General features: G+C 47.7%; 1 long non-coding RNA gene across 1 annotated transcript in view; it reads left to right on the top strand.

Annotated features, from left to right (window-relative positions):
- LOC138268668 (uncharacterized) overlaps positions 1 to 19,598 on the top strand; it is a 555,825-nt gene that overhangs the window by 31,438 nt on the left and 504,789 nt on the right. The window contains exon 2 of the long non-coding RNA XR_011200054.1: positions 19,350 to 19,464. This is a non-coding gene — a long non-coding RNA (uncharacterized lncRNA). The remainder of the gene's footprint in view (positions 1 to 19,349; positions 19,465 to 19,598) is intronic.

The following is a 19,598-nucleotide window of genomic DNA, read 5'->3' as shown; positions in this document are numbered from 1 at the left end:
TTTTATTCTTTTATTTGTGCTTGACCACTACCCATTCACCGGCTCCAGGGAGAGCTTCCTGCGGTCGATGCTTTGTGTCCGGATGTGCTTTCATGTTCATCTTCCCACAGTCCGGGTTCACCAGGCACTCATCTGACCATTGTGGCATTTTGGTGCTGCTAGATCGACCAAACATGAGCGTGGCACTGCTGTCCCCTGTCATTGAGGGGTGGTTTGATAGGCCCGCAGAACCTCACAGAGCGCTATTCGTTTTTCGTTGGATCTCTGCATGGTTCGTTTGAGGGTACTGTTACTCTGTTGGCTTGGGGCCACAGTGGGGTTATTTAATGATGTTCAGTGCCTAATAGTGAATGGCGGTCCGTTTTCGACTTCAGGAATTTGGGGAATGCCCATATCGTAAATAAGTCATCCAGTGTTACTGGTGCAACTCTGGTTAATGAGACAATCTTGACTAGCGGGAAAAATTAGTATTTGTCTATTACCACCAAAAGATACTTGCTCAGCTTAGGTGGGCTGAAGAAGTCAACTGCTATCCACTCTCACTCACTGTTGAATCTGCATAGATAGTTGTCTCGGGCTAGTGATAAACAGATGCACAGGTGACATTTTCACAGTTCCATCTCCACCATGGTACCTAGGAACCAAAGTCTGTCTCCAAAGGCTCTTTTGTTGGCAGCTGTCCCTCAGTGCCCTTCATGTGCCAGGCCGATGGCTTGTTTGCGGATGCTTTTGGGAATCACAATGTGTGATCCTCTTGGGATGAGTCCCTCTCGTGTGACTGCCAGCTCATCTCTGACATTGTGGAAGGCTTTGATCTCTTCATCGTTAGCCCTCCACTTTTTGCTTTGCTTCCACTTGCTTTACCGGGCGAACACTCATCAATGTGAGGTGGACACTGACAGCCTTCAGTTTACAAAGGAAGCTGAAGAAGGCCGGGAATTTGTGAGTGATGCCTCGGTCTGTCTCGAAGTGGTAGTTGATGGACATGGGACCCATTTCACCTGTTATTGGAAAGCTGAGGAGGCCTTGCCTTTCAGCACAAGCATTGGTGCTGTGATAGTGTTCTTACCATGTTTTAGGGTCGCATTGAATGAGTCGCTGATGCGTAGTGGCTTGTATGCAACCCACATGTAGACCTTGATGGGTGACTCCGGGAGCTTTGGGACTGGATCAAGTTTAGTGAAGCGATTGAAGGGCATCACATTGTTGGATGCACCACTGTCAATAATGGATGGTGTGGATTGTCCATTTAAGTTCAGGTGAACAACTGGACAGTTGCATGTGGTGTTTGGCAGTTACACCTGCTGGATTAGTCTCAGTCTTTGAGTGTACATGCATAAGTTCCAGACTGATGGCCGTGAGCAGACAGAGGAATCTACAGACTGGTGCTCGGCAGTACGGGATGTAAAGTGGTGAGGGCACTTCACACCCTATGGTTGAGTCACTGTGAACTTCTCTACACTGTGTATTGGTTTGTTTTCAGCCCACACTTAGAGTGCCCATTGAGTATCTGACTGCTGCTCCCAATCTTGAAAGGCTGCCAGGTCTTGCCTGCTGAACATATTAACCAAAGCACCACTGTTGATGGTGAAATTCATGTCTTGCCCATTCCACATGAAGTTCACAGTAGGTCGCAGGTTCACTTGTCTGTGTGTGGACATCATCAAGAGGTATCTATCTTCTTCACTATGACTGACTGGGGACATAGCAGACTGTGAGGAAGGCTAGGTAGGCTGTTGACACCTGGGTGCTGTGGCGATAGTGCACTTGTGATGTCTGGGTCTGTCTCCTAACTTGTGGCAGCTCAGATTCTCACCACTTGTCTTGTCTCTATGTCTACTTTGGCCAGGAGGTGCTTGCGTGACCTAGGCACAGCAGAAAGCCGTGAAGTGATTTTCTTTACCACAGCCCTTTCATTCTAGTCCAATGTCTGTGCTCTCCCCATCGTGAGGATATGCCATACTTATAGGACTTTCTTGCAGTTTCTAAAAGCCGTAGCTTGGTCTTGTCCTTGTGTATCTGGTGACTGCTTCCCATAGCCAACACTGTCTCTTTGGTGGTCACGTCCGCTTCCATGGCGGCCGCTTGTTTTTCAGTTCTCTCTTCTGCGGAAGCCTGCATCTTATTTATAGTATGTTTCTCTGAGCATGCTTCTTCTGAAGGCTTCAGATTGACAGTCATTGATGATCCCCAAGAGCATGGCTTCTTCACCAGTAAATTTGTTAAATCGGCAATGCTTGAGGAGGAGGCCTTCCAGACACTACAGAATCATTTATTGACTCCTGGCTGCTGGCGGGCTTTGTCAAACGTGGAATGTTCGTAGTCCATGTTAGTGGCTGGGTTGAACTACTTGGCAAGTTCGTCTTTCACCTTTTGATACGTTTTGGTCTCCTCTTTTTGGATCTTCTGCCTCTTTCAAGCCATCGCCTGCCAGGTTCTTGAGGAGTCTAATTAACTTGGTCTCAATTGGGTCGTCCAGAGCTCAATTAAGTCGTCAAATTTTTCCGTCAGCCCAATGCACACCAATGTTGTTTAACGGGGCGGTGCCTTTAGAAACAGGAAGTGTCATACTTGGACTGTAATGTCGTCGTGCCCAGCGACGCAAACTGGAGCGCAGGCGTTATCACCTGAACCTATCAGGAACGGGAGGTTTCCTCTATTAGCCCCGTGTCCCCCCCCCTCCCCTCCCTCCTTTTTATTACGGGCAGTTGAGTGAGTCCAGTTAGTGACAAATATAGTCAATAAATAGAGATGGGCGAGCAGGTGGGGCAAACAAGAATAGAGTGAACACGCTATGAAAGCCCTGTTCGCAGCCGTCTTCAAACTCAAAGCAGCCTCCGAGTCATTATTGCAGCGCAGCGCAGCACATGCAGCACACATTAGGGTCTAGCAGCGACCCCCACACTTGCGACGAGGGACAGCCCCTGGACCCCGCCTGCAGCTCGAGCACCGCACAGTTTTCCCCTGCACCCTCCCGCGATTGGAGCCGCGCGACTGATCTCCTTCGCTGGAGCGGCATAGGAGGGCGTGACCTGCTCCCTTGATGATCCAGGGGCGCCGCGATGACTGCCTAACCCCACGGTGATCACCGGTAAGTGCGTTGAATCGCATTGTATTGCCCCACTCCATCTTCTGCCTCGAGGAGGCCTACGTGTACTGTCACTGCCTGCCACCTGCTCCCATTCACCTGTATTGCTACTGATTGTGCTTCAAATGAACATAAAGAAAGCCAAAAATAAACAGGTGCCTGATTTCTATAGTCCAGTGAGCCTGCTGCCCCACAGCCTGCCATTCTGCTGAGGAATGCTAAACAAAAAAAAATACTCCTGATTGGGGATGAGCGCCAGCTACCGCATTGTCTGGATCACCCTGGACATCATCGTACATAGACCAGTTTCACGCAACATGGCCGCCAGCAATTGAACGATTCATCATTGAGGGCGCGCCGTCCGCTCAAGCCTCCAGTTGGAAAGACCTGGTGGAAAGGGTCCTCCTTTTCTTTGAGGCAACCAAAGTGGAGAATGCCCAGAAAAGAGCAATGCCCCTCCACCTTGGAGGGAAAGACATTCACCGAATTTTCAAGCCCATTGAGGAAGCCGCCCCAAAGACCCACCCCATGCTAATCGCTGCCCTCAATGCCCACTTCGAGCTGATGACCAACAAGGACTAGGAACGTTTTGTATTTCGTCAAGCACGACAGCTGGCGGAAGAATCTATAGACTCATTCCACATGTGTCCGAAAGAATTTGCCGGCACCTGCCAGTTTGCAAATGAAAGAGAGGAAATCAGAGGACAGATAATACAAGGGTGTTTGTCTACAAAACTACGAGAAAGAATCCTTGAAGAATCACGAAGAACACTAGCTGACATACTCACCCTGGGGAGGACAAAGGAGCTCTCCAAAACTAGAGCGTCACACATGGAAGCAGCGCTACACCGACATGTGAAGGAAAAACCTGCGAATGCAGTCACAGTGATACCCAGCAAACCGAAGCCCAAACAGCGCTACATCCCACCCAGAACATGTGACTATTGTGGGGGATCCTCTTACTGCCCATCAGAATGCCCTGCCAGGGGCAAGGCATATGCAGGGTGTGGAAAAATTAACCATTTCCTGAAGGTGTGCAGGTCAACTAAGGAAAAGAGCCGTGAACCCCGCGGCCAACGCCATTTTCAATCCACAAAGCCAGACCAGTGACATGGACGATGATGATGATGATGATGAAGAACATGCCATTCATTCCATCTTCACGATTGGCTCGGCTTCCAGTACTATACGACAACTACCCTGATGTAGCATACAAGTCGGAGGGCACTCAACCCCAGCGGTTGTAGACACTGGTGCCTCAATTAATATAATGTCATCCGACACATACGAGGAAATGAGACCACCCCCATGTCTGACTCCGACAACCATCAGGGTATTCGCCTATGGCCAGTCTTCCCCACTTGCTATGAGGGGAAAATTAAAAGCGACACTTGTGTATAGGCCCTGCTCAATTGAACGACAGGTATGTGGAAAAGGACGGCCATGAAATGCTGCTGGGATGTGGAGCCGCCGAAGCTCTAGGCATAGTGTCTTTCACATTTGGAGTAAATAAAGAGTCCATTGCAGACATGTTGAAAGATTTCACTGGCATCTTTGAGAGTATCGGCTGCCTGAAGAGTAAAGAAATCAAACTGCATATCAACAAAACCATCCAGCCAGTAGCCCTTTGCCATTGCTGCATCGCATTTTACTTAAGGCCACAGGTCAAAAGAGAACTGGACAACCTCGAAGCAGCAGGCATAATCGAAAGGGTAACTGGTCCCATACCATGGGTATCCCCAATCGTGATCACCAGGAAGCCCAAGCAGCCGGGAGAGGGGCGGATTTGTGTCAACATGAGGCTGCCCAATGCAGCCACCAAAGAGAAAGACACCTCACCCCCACCATAGATGACCTGATCAGCGAAATCAGCGGAGCTTGCTGGTTCTCGAAGCTGGATTTGAGGTCTGGTTAGCACCAGTTGGTTCTCGCCGAGGAGTCCCAGTACATAACAACTTTCTTGACACACGTAGGGCTCCGTCGCTATCGCCGGCTCAATTTTGGAATCGTTAACGCTGCCGAGGTGTTCCAAAATACAATACATGAACTCTTGGCTGACCTCCTTGGCGTCCGAAACGTTAATGACGACATTCTTGTGCACGCTCGCACCCTGTCTGAACACCAGGCTCGCCTAAGGAAAGTTCTCCAGAGGATCCAGGAGTCAGGTTTGACTCTCCATCGCAACAAGTGTGAATTCCTCAAGAGGAAGTTGCACTTCTTCGGCTATGTTATCTCATCAGAAGGTGTTGCTCCTGATCCGGCCAAAGTCCAAGACGCCCCTCCTCCTCCTGGTAACGGAAATGCGCAGCTTCCTAGGAATGGTTAACTATAGTGGCCGTTTCATCAAAGGCCTCACCCTTCTAACACAGCCGATACTAGACCTCACCAAATCATGGGAGTAGGGGACTGCCCAAGACTCCGCATTTCAAACTACCAAAGATGCGCTATCTGCAGGTACCATCCTTAGGTACTTCGACCCTTCAAGGACACCACAATAGCGGTAGATGCAGGCCCAGAAGGAGTAGGAGCTTTTCACTGCAAAGAACACATCATGAAGACTGGTCTCCAGTTGCCTACGCCAGTCGGTCCTTCACCCTGACGGAACAGAGATACTTGCATATAGAAAAAGAAGCTATTGCAATCCATTGGGGCAGAAGGCACTTCCACCTTTATGTGTACGGACATCCATTCATGGTTATGACGGATCACAAGCCCTTGCCCTTGCTCCCCCTTTTCAAAGGGACAGCGTCTAACCCACCTCCTCGAATTGAGAAGTGGATGCTCCAACTCCAGGAGTACAGCTGTCAAATAGAGTATCGGCCCGGCTCCAATAATCTCGCGGATTACCTTTTGCGCCACCCGCGGTCACCTATCGAAGAAGAAGAGCAAGAGGCACAGGAAACAGACGAGTACGTGAGATATGTTGCGGAATGATCTCGCCCTCAACCCATCTCCAGTGAAGAGCTCCGCCAAGCCACCCTACAAGACAAGTTTCTCCAAAAGGCGCTTGCTGACGCCTGGAGCGGCCAGTGGCACGTTCTCAAACGACTGGTCCCAACTCACAATGCTCTCCAGGCACATCATGGAGAGCTTACACCATGTTCGAGAAGACCTCACAGCAGAGCCTGAAGGGTGCCTCCTCCGTGGACATCACCTCATCATCCCCTTCAGTCTAACAGATCAAGCCATTCAGTTAGCCCATGCAGGTCATCAGGGCATTGTGAAGACAAAGAACTGATTTGAGGGCCAAGGTGTGTTTTCCCCTGATGGATGAGAAGGTGGAAACCATGATCCGATCGTGTGAGTGGTGCCAGGCAGCAGGGAGCCCCCGTCCTATGGCCCCCATCCCCACAGAACATAGACCTAACCAGCCGTGGGAAGTAGCTAGTCTTGACTTTGGAAGTCTGCCAGATGGTCAACACAAATTAGTATTAATTGATGATTACTCAAAATATCCAGAGGTAGAGATCCTCCAGTCCTTAGCAGCCACCGAAGTGATCCCTAAAATAGAAAAGATTATAGCTACTCACGGCCTCATAAAGAAGTTGTGAACTGAGAGCAGGCCACCATTTCAAGGGCGAGAGATTGCATCCTACTTGGCGTCTATGGGAATCCTCCACAAGAAGATAGAGCCCTGCTGGCCCCAAGCGAACAGTGAAGTTGAGCAGTTCATGAGGGCAAAGGCGTCAGAATTGCCAGTGCATCTCATCAACCCCCTGAACTGGCCATCCACTCATTCCTACGGAACTATCGCCTGACTCCCCATGCCACGACTAGATGCTTCCCAGCTCAGCTTTGCATGGGGCGATTGGTGCTAGACTCTATTTCCCCCATCACCCAAGTTGGGCAACCGGCTCCATTGATGATGACCAGACCTATGAGAGGCGAAGAGTCACGGATGATCAAGCTAGCCATCACCAAGGTGCCAAGACATCGGCCCTCCAAGTAGGCGGCAAAGTGCTGGTGAGAGACAGAAACCCTTGTAGTAAGTTCAGGCTACTATTTGACCCTCACCACTTGACCATTGTGCAGCGACAGGGCACATTAGTAGCCCGCTGAGGGACCGAAGAACTCACAGGCAACATCTGTTTTCATCCCACAGCCCAGTCATCGGGGCCAACTCCCACAATTACATCACCATTGAGTGAGCCATCCAGCGCCCACACAGTTAGCAACCTCCCTGCCATTCCTGAGGACGTTACGAACCAAGCGCTTGTCCTGCCGTCCAGTCGCCAGATAGCTGAGACAGAACCATCTCCGCCCCAAGCTAACTAGATCCCAGACTGGTCTGCCCGCACAAGGTACAGTCTGAGGCGCAGCCCACTGCCATCTGTCAAGCTCCAAGACTTTGTGGCTTAAACCAGGGGAGGTCCATTCATTTGGTGAGCCCACCTTGTGTGACTCCCTTTAACATGACTGAACTGAGTCCGTCCCAGTTCGTGTTCTGTTACGTTTTTATTTTTTGGGAGGAATGTAATGTCACACCCAGTGACACGAACTGGAGCGTAGGCATTGCCACCTGAACCTGTCCGCAAGGGCGGGTTCCCCCCATTAGCCCTGTTTTACCCCTTTTATTACAGGCAGTAACTATTATAGTCAATAAATAGAGATGGGCAAGCTGGCGGGGCACGGAGAATAGAGTGAACACGCTATGAAAGCCCTGCTCGCAGTCATCTTCAAGCTCAAAGAGCCGTCTGAGTCATTACCGCAGCGTGGCGTGCGCAGCACGCATTGGGGTCTAGCAGCGACTCCACATTGGACCATCTATAAGTGGACATGGTGGATGGAGGAACGTTGTGTGCCTTGCACCCTCATTGTAGATGAAAAGTACCTGGACAGTCACAACGCTTGCCCCTCACTTGAGAAGGCTGCTTCTATTGGGATGCTGGCTCAAGGTAGGAAGCAATTGGCAGGCTTTCCCAACCCAAGATGGCTACCAGCTGGGTGATCGGACCCCAACCCTACCAGGTGCTGCAAAAATGCTGGTAGTACCTCAGATGGCCTCCTGAAGAGACTGCAGAAGCCTGGATGCTGTGGGGATGTGGCGCTGATGAAGAGTGTAGACTGGCAGCATAAAAGATGGGCCAGCATTGGCAGCGTTATCTGCTGCCACATTACAGAGTGGAGGATTTTGGGTTCCACAGGTAGCAATGGGTTTGCCCTTGCGGCTGTCAGGTGAGCGCGCTCTGCAACTAGAGAGAAGGGTTGCGGTGTCGCAGGAACAACAGCAACACAGGGCCATCTCGACTGGAAAACTGGTCTGCAGGCGGGTCCTCCACTCCTCGCCAGCTGTCGTGTTGAGCACATGGAAGGAAGACACAACACAGCATGAGTTGCTGTATAACTTTTATTATATTCCAGGTCTGCATGCTGCTTGCACGCCTGCTGCCTTCCACATAAGGATGTGCAGAAAGTAAACACTGTCTCTAAAATATGAAACTGTCCCTAATGTCACAAGATGTAGATGGGAGTGTCATGGAGCACCAATACATTAAATGCATATTATAAATTAACACTGCCATAGCCTTATAAATCCTCTGCTTCCGGTGAAACTCCCCCCATTGCGAACTTTTTCTTTATGTAACATTTTCCCACCACAAGTTTCTAACTAGCATTTCCTTAGTTATACTGGAAAACTAACTATGCCTTCTGATTCAGTAGTTTGTTTTGATCTGCAGTGTGTTTTTGCAAACCGTCATCTTTCTCCAGAGATGCTACCTGACAACTACTCTTATTTGTCTAAGAATTAACGGGAGACTCTAATTCAGTTTGTAGATCTAGTGTGTGGAGCTCTCCTTGCACAGTTCCCAGTTTAGAGTGCCTGATATTTTTTTCAGTTAAACAAAAAGAGCTAGAGTTCAGTTGGTTATAATCAGGAACATATGGCCAAGATCAAACACAGGTGCCATAAACATAGGCATCTGTCCAGTTTTACATTTATTTTGGTATCCTTAAACAGGATGAGGCATGCACATTGAACTGCATAGGAATCTGGGCTCTTTAGATTCCTATTGTGCTGTATGCATCGTTTCTTCAACAGAGCGCTACCTGCAGCCATCATTAAAAATAATCACAGCTCTTGCCTCTCATACCGTACCATGTAAGCTTCTGGACACAGTGAAGAAAACTCCTCGGGTTCAATGTCTCTGTGAAATGCTCTTGCGTGAGTATGAATGGCTATCAAAGCCGATAATGCCCTTCTTTGCTCTCAACCATATGTTGATTGCTCATACCTGAGTATGGAAAATGGATTAAATATCCCTTCTGGATACCAGAACTCCTCAATCTGGCATTGTTTTTCTCCATTCCCAGTCCACTTCCACAGTGCTGGTAATCCAGCGTGTGTCTGATTGATGTATTTATTTTTATGCAAACTTCATTTTGCTTGTCACAGCCCATTTAAAGTTCCTTACGTTCCTACAGGACTACTTAATTCTTCGTCTGTCTGCACACCAGGCTCTGGATCAAAGCCGCTCCGGGCTTTAAACAGCTCAACTTATTTAAACAGGTTCTCTGTAGCTTTTATTGGGATTAGCTGGTATGGACTGTTTCACATCACTATACCCAACATCTCCATCCTCCTTGACAGGACACCTTCTCTATTCAACTCTTCTATGCAGATGGTGAAGTGAGGTGGGTAGGTGTAAGTAGAGTTTAGGTCCAGGAAAGGCTGAGACTTAACAGTAGTGTGCAACAACAGGAAATTATGTTGGGGAATATCCGGGGCAATGGGCAGGATAGGCAGTGAGAGATTAAGGGGGTCATTCTGACCTTGGCGGTCTTTTTGCAAGACCGCCGAGTTACCGCCGCGGTGAAGACCGCCGACCGCGGCGGTATGCCGCTGTGCGCATTCCGACCGCTGGGAGCGTTCCGCCGGAAAACCGCCAGCAGCCACACTGGCGGTCGGCGGGAAAGTGGAGACTGGTCAACCTCCACCGCCACGCCAGCAGAACACTCCCCACAGAATTACGACCCACATTTCTGTGTGGCGGTCTTCTGTTGGCGGTCACCTCCCCATGGCTCCTGTCGCCTCCCGGAGGACCAACGCACATAGTAAGTTGATCGTCCATGAGGGGAGGGGGTGGGGGGGTGTTGTGTGATGTGTGCGTGCATGGGGGGGTGCGTGTGAGTGTGTAGAGGGGGTGTGTGAGTGCGTGCATGCGGGCGGGGAGTGCTGCTGTGTCTATGGGCAATGTGTGTAGTTCGGCGGGTGCGCATGTCGGCATGTATGTGTGCGGGTATGTGTCCCCGTTGTGTATGTGTGTGTGTAGGGGGTGTGTATATGTGCATGTCGGGGGTGTGTGCATGTCGGGGTGCGTGTATGTGCATGTCGGGGTGGGGGTGGGGAGGGGGTTCGTACCACCTCTGGTGGGTGGCAGGGGGGTGGAGGGTGTGGGGGGAGGACTCGGGGGGCAGTGGGGGGTGGGGGAGACCCCTATCAGTGCCAGGGAAGGAATTCCCTGGCCCCGATAGTGCCTACCGCCATGGTTCGCATGGCGGTTCCCGACCGCCAGAAACCGCGGCGGTAAGCAGGGTCATGATACCGTTGGCGGTCTTGGGTCGACCGCCGGACCGGAGTGCGCAGACTCCAGCCCGTCGGTCATGACCGCCGTGGCTGTCTGAGTGGGGAAGTGGCGGTCGATCGCGGCGGTGACCGCCGCGGTCAGAATGCCATTTTTTTGACCGCCGGTCTGTTCGCGATCCGACCGCCGCCTCTCCGCCGACCGCCAAGGTCAGAATGAGGGCCTAAGTGTGTTGGACATATGCCACGAGATTGGGAGAAGGAACAAACTATCTTAACTGTGCAACATTCTCCATTTGTGATGTTGTAGTCATTCTTCATCACTTTCAGCCATAACAACACTCCACATTTTCTATAGTCAGTACTGGCTCAGCACCACTGCAGCCTCAAAATCAATTTCCATAAAGCCTGTCATTGGAGGGACAGGATGCTTTACCATCAAGACATTGTAATGAAATCACTTTTAGTTACTAAAGGGGAGATATGCTGTGGACTGTAAAGAATTAGTGTGAAGATTGCATCAGTTACTCCTGCCACATATTGAAAAAATAAACACCACTTAAAGGTGTACTTGGCCTTCAACCTCGATATTTTGTAATTTCTAAAATTAACAAATATGCTCTGGATAGAAAATAACAAGTAACAGTTTTCTCTCCAGTTCCTCGAGTAGTCTGGTCACTGGGCTGTTCCCAAGTTAGTAAGGGGAGCAGGATTTGTAACAGTTGTACCACTCAGAAGATTCAAAGGTTCCTACTTGGGTCTTAACTCTTTTGTGAGATATATGCAAACATTATTTAAAGAGGGTGGCTGTAGATTAGTAATTGAGATACAGTATGGCACAATAAAATAATGCTCAATGACATAGAGCTATAATTTAGGGCGCTATTAGGCTGTCATAGGTTGACTCTTGCTCTAGGCAAGACTGCTGGTTTAAGGATGACAGTACTTATGTTTGTAGGGGACTATGTCTGTCCTAAAACAGCTCGAACAACCTACAGCCTAATTAGGTGGCTCCTGTTCAGCTGAGGAGGATCTTCCCCAAGACCATGGACGTCTATGTATAATGGTACTTAGGGTACCTGTAGTATTTGTGATAGTGATAGTCAGGGTATCTGTAAATCAGTGCCCAACACCATTGTTGGTGGCGCCATGTTGTAGTTTGACTCTTGCTCTAGGCAAGACTGCTGGTTTAAGAATGACAGAACTTATGTTTGTAGGGGACTATGCCAGTCCTACAAGTCACAACTGTCGTCCCAACCCTCCTGGCTCAAAAGCAGCATCTCACTAAAAACCCAAACAGTAAAAGGTGATTTGTGGCAGCCTTTATGCATGGACTCAAAAGTATGACATCTCAGGAAGTGTTGTGGTTAAACGGAGAGTGCCCCTTTCTCACATGAACAACATGTCTCAGTCACACACAGGCAATAAGGAGATGCAGTAAAGTTTTCAATAGGTTTTAGTAATAATACTGCAATCTACGATACGTTGCATGGGCTGCAATGATCAGGATAATGGACAGTGCAAGAAACAGAATTGTGAACACGAGAGTCATTAGCACAAAGACCGCCTCCATCTTGCAATAATATTGTAGGAAGTTGGCTCTGTATATACTATCTCAAAGTAAGAGATAGTGTGCACAGAGTCCAAGGGTTCCCCTTACAGGTAAGATAGTGGCAAAATTAGATCATTTTAATGCTCTATTTTGTGGTAGTGTAGTCGGGCAGTAGGCTTGTCAGAGAGTAGTGTTAAGCATTTGTTGTACACACACAGGCAATAAATGAGGAACACACACTCAAAGACTTACTCCAGGCCAATAGTTTTTATATAGAAAAAATTTGTTCTTAATTTATTTTAGAACCACGAGGTTCAAGATTTGAAGTAAATACATAAAATGCAAGGTACTCCACACAGGTAAGTTAGGAACTTTGAATTAGAGCAGTAACACACACAGTTTTAGTTAACATGGCAATAAGCTATTTTAAAATTGGACACTGCAAAAATCAACAGTTCCTGGGGGAGGGTGGGGGGGGGGGGGTAAGTAATGGTTAGTTTGTCAGGTAAGTAAGGCACTTACAAGTTCAAGTTCCTGGGCATAGGCAGCCCACCGTTGGGGGTTCAAGGCAACCCCAGAGTTACCGCACCAGCAACACAGTGCCGGTCAGGTGCAGAGGTCAAAGGAGGGCCCAAAACACTTAGCTGCCTATGAAGAACAGGAGTGCTCTGGTTCCAGTCTGCCTACAGGTAAGTACCTGCGTCTTCAGAGGGCAGACCAGGGGGTTTTTGTAGAGCACTGGGGGGGACACAAGTAGGCACACAAAACACACCATCCGTGGCACAGGGGAGGCCGGGTGCAGTGTGCAAAGCAGGCGTCGGGTTTGTGATAGAAATCAATGGAGGGACCCGGGAGTCACTCTAGCGGTGCAGGCAGGGTACAGGGGGGCTTCTCAGGCCAGCCACCGACTGAGCTAGGCAGGGCGTCGCTTGATGGTCACTCCTACACTGAAGTTCGGTTCCTTCTGGTCCTGGGGGGTGCAGTGCTTGGTCCAGGCTTCGGATTCCTTGTTACAGGCAGTCGTGGTCAGTGGGAGCCTCTGGATTCTCTCTGCATGCGTCACTGTGGGGGTTGCAGTCGCCTGGGAGTCCTCCCTGTAGTGTTGGTTCTCTGGAGCTCAAGCCGGGGGCGTCGGGTGCAGAGGGTTAAGTCTCACGCTTCCTGCGGGAAGAGAGAGTTCTTTAAAAGTTGCTTCTTTGTTGCAAGGAAGTTGCTGTGGGTTAACAGTGCCGCTGTTCTCAGGAGTTTCTTGGTCCTTCAGGTTTCAGGGCAGTCCTCTGAGACTTCAGAGGTTGCTGGTCCCTGTCGGATGCGTCGCTGTGCAGTTTTCTTTTAGTCAGGAGACAGGCCGCTAGGGCTGGGGCCAAAGCAGTTGTTGTCTCCGTCGTCTCTGCAGGGCTTCCAGGTCAGCAGTCCTTCTTCTTGTAGGTTGCAGGAATCTGATTTCCTGGGTTCTGGGGTACCCCTAAATACTGAATTTAGGGGTGTGTTTAGGTCAGGAGGGCAGTAGCCAATGGCTACTGTACTGGAGGGTAGCTACACCCTCTTTGTGCCTCCTCCCTTAGGGGAGGGGGGCACATCCCTAATCCTATTGGGGGAATCCTCCAATCTCAAGATGGAGGATTTCTAAAGGCAGGGGTCACCTCAGCTCAGGACACCTTAGGAGCTGTCCTGACTGGTGGGTAACTCCGCCTTGTTTTTCTGATTATCTCCTCCAGCCTTGCCGCCAAAAGTGGGGGCAGTGGCCGGAGGGGCGGGCATCCCCACTAGCTGGGATGCCCTGGGGTACTGTAACAAAAGGCATGAGCCTTTGAGGCTCACCGCCAGGTGTTACAGTTCCTGCAGGGGGAGGTGAGAAGCACCACCACCCAGTACAGGCTTTGTTCCTGGCCACAGAGTGACAAAGGCACTTTCCCCATGTAGCCAGCAACTCGTCCGGTGTGTGGCAGGCTGGCAGAAACTGGTCAGCCTAGCACTAGGAGTCGGACTGGTATTAAGGGGGCATCTCTAATATGCCCTCTGGGTGCATTTTACAGTAAATTCCCCACTGGCATCAGTGTGCATTTGTTGTGCTGAGAAGTTTGATATCAAACTTCCTAGATTTCAGTGTAGCCATTGTGGAACTGTGGAGTTCGTATTTGACAAACTCCCAGACCATATACTCTTTATGGCTACCCTGCACTTACAATGTCTAAGGTTTTGCTCAGACACTGTAGGGGCATAGTGCTCAGGCACATATCCCCTCACCTGTGGTATAGTGCACCCTGCCTTAGGGCTCTAAGGCCTTCTACAGGGTTGACTTACCTATGCCACAGGCAGTGTGTGGTTGGCATGGGACTCTGAGCGGAGTGCCATGTCGACTTAGTCATTTTCTCCCCACCAGCACACACAAGCTGTGAGGCAGTGTGCATGTGCTGAGTGAGGGGTCCTCAGGGTGGCATAAGACATGCTGCAGCCCTTAGAGACCTTCCCTGGCATCAGGACCCTTGGTACCAGGGGTACGATTTACAAGGGACTTATCTGTGTGGTAGGGCTGTGCCAATTGTGGAGACAAAGGTACAGTTTTGGGAAAGAACACTGGTGCTGGGGCCTGGTTAGCAGGGTCCCAGCACACTTTCAATCATAACTAGCATCAACAAAAGGCAAAAAGTTAGGGGATAACCATGCCAAGGAGGCATTTCCTTACAAACATGAAGTGACCCAAGATGTAAAATATGTCCTAATACCCTAGCATGATAAACCTAACCCCTAACCTAAAAGATAGCTAGGTGTGATAAATCCTAATCTGCCAATGCCATGTCCATGAGAAGAGCCACAACCCTCGTTAACTTGGAATGAGGTCTCTAGCTCAGACTCCATAGGGACACGAAGACTGGGTCAGCGTAAAGGCGACGTGCCGCATCAATAGCAGCAATGGCTTCTGGTCAGAATCTATCTGACTATCTGTCTAAGTGAGGTGCATTTATACAGATCTGCTCGGACCCCTGACGTAGGTATGTTCCTACACAATAGATAACAAGACATGCTTGGGGCGGCAATTTATGTAAACAGTTCCCTCGAAGGTGTGAAAGAGGGAAAGTACCTAATGTGAACACCTACAGTTTGTTTATCTTTGTCACTTGATATTGTCCCTTAGCGCGGTGGCACTGATAACGTGAAACTAAAACATTGGTCTAACTAGAAATAAGGCAGCCACCCTAAAAGATACAATTAAATAAATGTGCTAAAACAGAGCAAGCTAAGTAGGGTAAAAGTCACGAGGTGACCGGGGCACGAGTCTGCAAGGCTAAGCTAACACCTGTTTCCCATTAAAACAAACTAAGATTCACTATAAGGCCTCACTTAACATGTACCCTAATAGAACATTTATACTGAAGCCTAACAAAGCACAGTGCAAGCACCAAGTTGATTCTGGGTCTTAAATCATTGCACCAAAATATGCCATAGTACCTGGGGGTGCCTCTTGCAATGTAACACCTCAAATTGAATGTAGTGGAATTCTGGTGACAAGCAACATACTATTCCCATTGGTAATAGAATAGCACTCCTGTTTACTAAAGTCAGATCAATATTGCAGCAGTTTACTCGCAGGCAACTGGACGTTTTGTCAAGCCAATGACATCACTTTATTGTCACTACAAAAGCGAGTTCGTACGACAGTTTCTTGGCAAGTTTCCTGCCTAATCATAACTTGGAAGGTGAGAAACCAGGTCAAGTTGCAGTGCTTGATGTTTGCAAGCATCCAAATGACACCAGAAACCTAGCACTCAAAATGACTACTGAATTCCCTTCTATTATGATGGCTTAGCAAACTACTGATGTCTCAAGTCAAAGGATAGGACTAAAAAACATATTTTATGTTTGGCTTGCCTGGTTGTTGTATGGCTGATGTGGTGGGGCAGCGCATCTGCCACCCTTATTGTGGCTGTGTCGCCTAGCCCAAATATGTCCATCTTTTATTGGAGGGTTTGTCATAGAAAAATGTGCTATGATAAACTCTATATACTCCCTTCAATCTTTCTGTGCTCATCCTAAAAAAATAGCTTCCTTTAACTCAATTCTGTACTTGTCTTAGTTTAGTATGACTGTTTTTGTTGGTAATTATAGACTGCAAACTTAGAAGTGGAGCACTGAACAGAGGGTGACCCAAGGGAAGATTTAATACTTTGAGAAAAGTAAAGGGTTGAGTCAGGGTTTGTGCTCTTTGAAGAGACGTGTCTTCTGCTTTTTTTCTGAATATAAAAGAGCAAGTACTGATCTGGTGTTGAAAGGAATGCTGTTCCAGATCCTTGGACCATAACAGAGAAGGCTCGCCTTCTGTTTTTTTGTTCCTTTATGTAGTGTATTGTCTCCAGTTTCGTGATACCAAGGCTTCTGGTCTAGCTGCATCCCCAAGACATGAATAGTTTGTTGCCTTTTAAGCTGAGGTATTGTATTGAGGGCTTTTGAAGGACTGGATGAAGGGACAGACATTGTAGGTCTGTTAACATGGAGATTTTATGTTTGAATTTCGTCAAGCCTTTGCTTGAATGATACCTGTTAGCGGTGCTAGGGTGTCGTAGGGGACACTACTGAGTAGGGCGTTGCCTCAAACCAAATGAGAATGGACTGGGGCTTGTATAGTTCTGAAGTGACCTTCTAGGAGAAACTACTTCACGTTCTTCAAAAGAGAGAGTTGGAACTTAGCTGTACTGGTCTATCTGGCAGTGTGTTGCTCGAAAGGTTTGTGTCAATGGTGGATCCCAGTGATTTTGCATTGTCTGCAACTGCTGGCCAGCTAGGTTTGAGTTGGAGAGCCAAGCTTGAATCAGGGGTTGTTTAGTGCTGTTGCCAAAATGAGAAATTAGTTTTTTCTAGTGTTAGCTTCAGGAATTTAGATGGCTTCTCAATTGGATGTGTTTGAATTACAGATTGAACCTCTAAATGTCATTAATCAAGGTTTTTATTAGGTAGAGTTGGGAACCATCTGAATTTGCTTGATCGTGATGCTGCAGTCTGCTAGAATCTGAGATGGGTCACATGTAGAAGTTGAAGGTGATGGGAGAGTAAATGAAGCTCTGGGGTACTCCACAGGATACCGGGGTGTCTGTGATCACGTGCAACATATTTGTATGTGCTGACACTGTTTGATGAGGTAGGAGGTGAACCATTTTATGACAATACCCCAAAATACCATGCATGTTTTCATTGTGTTGATCAGAGGTGGCTGGTCAGATAATGTTGAAGGCTTCAGAGAGGTCAGTCAAGTCCTGGCATTTTTGGATGTGGTCAAACAATTATAATCAAAGATTACCACCAACACCAAAATAGGTTTGATCATTACATTTAACTTACAAGTAACACTGAACATTTATGAGCAGGCATATCTGGCATAGAAAATGTTAAATATGGATCACATAGTAAAGCACAACTAGCAATTTCACCCTCTCGAATCGTGTCTCAATTATATTAAATGTATGGTTAACAAGGGAAATTATTTTATTATAATTGTTTCTGAGTTCCTCCCTCGCCAGCCTTAACAGGAACCCCTAAACCTCTGTGTCTGACGTCAAGCTCAAGAGTAGAACATCGTCGATCACTTGGAGGTGGCTGTCTCAGTGCTGTTCACTGTTCTGACGCCTGAGTGGTAGTCCTGTAGAAGATTCTTTTTTATTATTTGCTCCTGTAGCTGGGTGGGGACTGCTTTCTTAATGATTTTTCTTATAAACTGAAGGTGGGTAGTAGTGTGGAAGCTGTTGAGGTTAAAACTGTGTTCATGGATGGTTTCTTTAGGAAAGGGGAGAATCTAACGTGCCGTAAGGGCTTCGGGGGAAGGTTCCATGGCTTTTCTTACGTCTTTAATCTTAAAGTGGGAAGTGTTTGGGCATTCAAAGGGTTTTAGTACAAATGCAATATAAAAGTACTACACACTGCGCTGTTCGCAGTGTACACTGTGTTGAGATAAAGGCAGTCATCTGCAAGACCGTCTATTAAGCACCTTTCAGCACAACTGCCTTCCCTGTTTAATGTATGGCATAATATCTGTCAACTGCAGAATCAGAGAAAAAGCTTTTGTGTCGGTCTAACCATATTTTTTGAACTGATAGAGTATCAGTAGAAGGCCTTTTTTCATGCAATACCACATCTGTTTACGAAGTGTTCACTGCCACATTCGCCCCTGCCTCTTGTCCCTCTTTGTTTCTATTCATTCTGTATTACAGAAGGGCCCTCTCTAATTCTGTCTTTGTGGTTCACACAAGGGACTTATTTGAAAAGAAAAAGCAGATGCTTTGTGGTCACTGAAACAGCTAGATTTGTACTTTAATATTCTATGCAGTTGGTTGACTGTAAGACCCTGCCCGTTCCCAAAGAACCATTATTAGTGAAGGACTGCATGGCCGCTACCTGTGCATGTGTGAATGCTTCCTTTGTATGGTGAATCTGCACAGATCCTCCCCTTCATAATCCCACTATCGCAATAGATGTTATGGGAAACGCCTCTCGATCTTATTACTGAACTTTTTTAAGGATGTGGGTGCCTGCTAAAGGCTTCATTAAGGCACTCTTTGGTGATCCGTAATCCCCATGCAGTAATCCTGCACCTTTGTAGGTTTTAGCCTGTGGAATGGGGAATTAGAGAGGAAATACAGATTCTTCCCTTATTTTGCAGTGTTTTTCTTTATTCCTGGAAGTTTACCACAGACTTAATGTGCCGAGATTTCGCTGGTGAAATGTGTTTGTGGAAAACCCACAGAATGTCTGCTTATAGCATTCTTCCTAAAATTAGTCAGGCATAAACTTCTGTTTCTGCCCAAATTGACAGTACTTGGGCAGAAACCTTGTAATGAGTATCTCAGTTTCGTGTTTCTAGGCACCTTCTTACAAATATTGAAATTGTCAAGAAAGTATTTGCCTCCAAATATTAGGCAGTCATTGGAAGCAGTTGACTACTACTATCAAATCAGTGCTGAAAGCATAAAAACAAAATTAACAATGGGATTTATGCTTGGATGCAGCATAAAGGGATGATCCATTATGTTGGTAGCAGTGAGGAGGACAAGGAGGCTATTCTAGTCTAAAGAAGGTTGAAAAATGTGATGGGTCGCGTGGATCTGAGTATGTTCTATGTTTGATTTTGGTGGTTGAGATGGCACCCAGTTCTCTGCATTAGTCCCTTTATTTTTCTCCTTATTTTATATATATATTAGGTTGTATGCACTGGGATGCCACCATGAGTGAAATGGAAGATCGAAATATAATTATGCAAATCTCATCTGGTACAGTTGGTGCAGCTCTGTGACCACCTTTGCTTATCATGAAAAGGTAAGAGGCCGCACATTTCAAGTATTTCCACTGCAGATATACGTTTTTTTTCTACATTCTTTGAAATAGCCAGGTCAGCATTAAGGAATATACACTGTTAAATATCTAATTTGGCAGAGAAATGAATAATAGAT

Source organism: Pleurodeles waltl, chromosome 12 (assembly GCF_031143425.1).
Source record: "Pleurodeles waltl isolate 20211129_DDA chromosome 12, aPleWal1.hap1.20221129, whole genome shotgun sequence".
In the NCBI taxonomy this organism is placed as follows: Eukaryota; Metazoa; Chordata; class Amphibia; order Caudata; family Salamandridae; genus Pleurodeles; species Pleurodeles waltl.
Note: the sequence above shows the minus strand (reverse complement) of the source record. Positions and strands in the feature narration are given on the sequence as shown.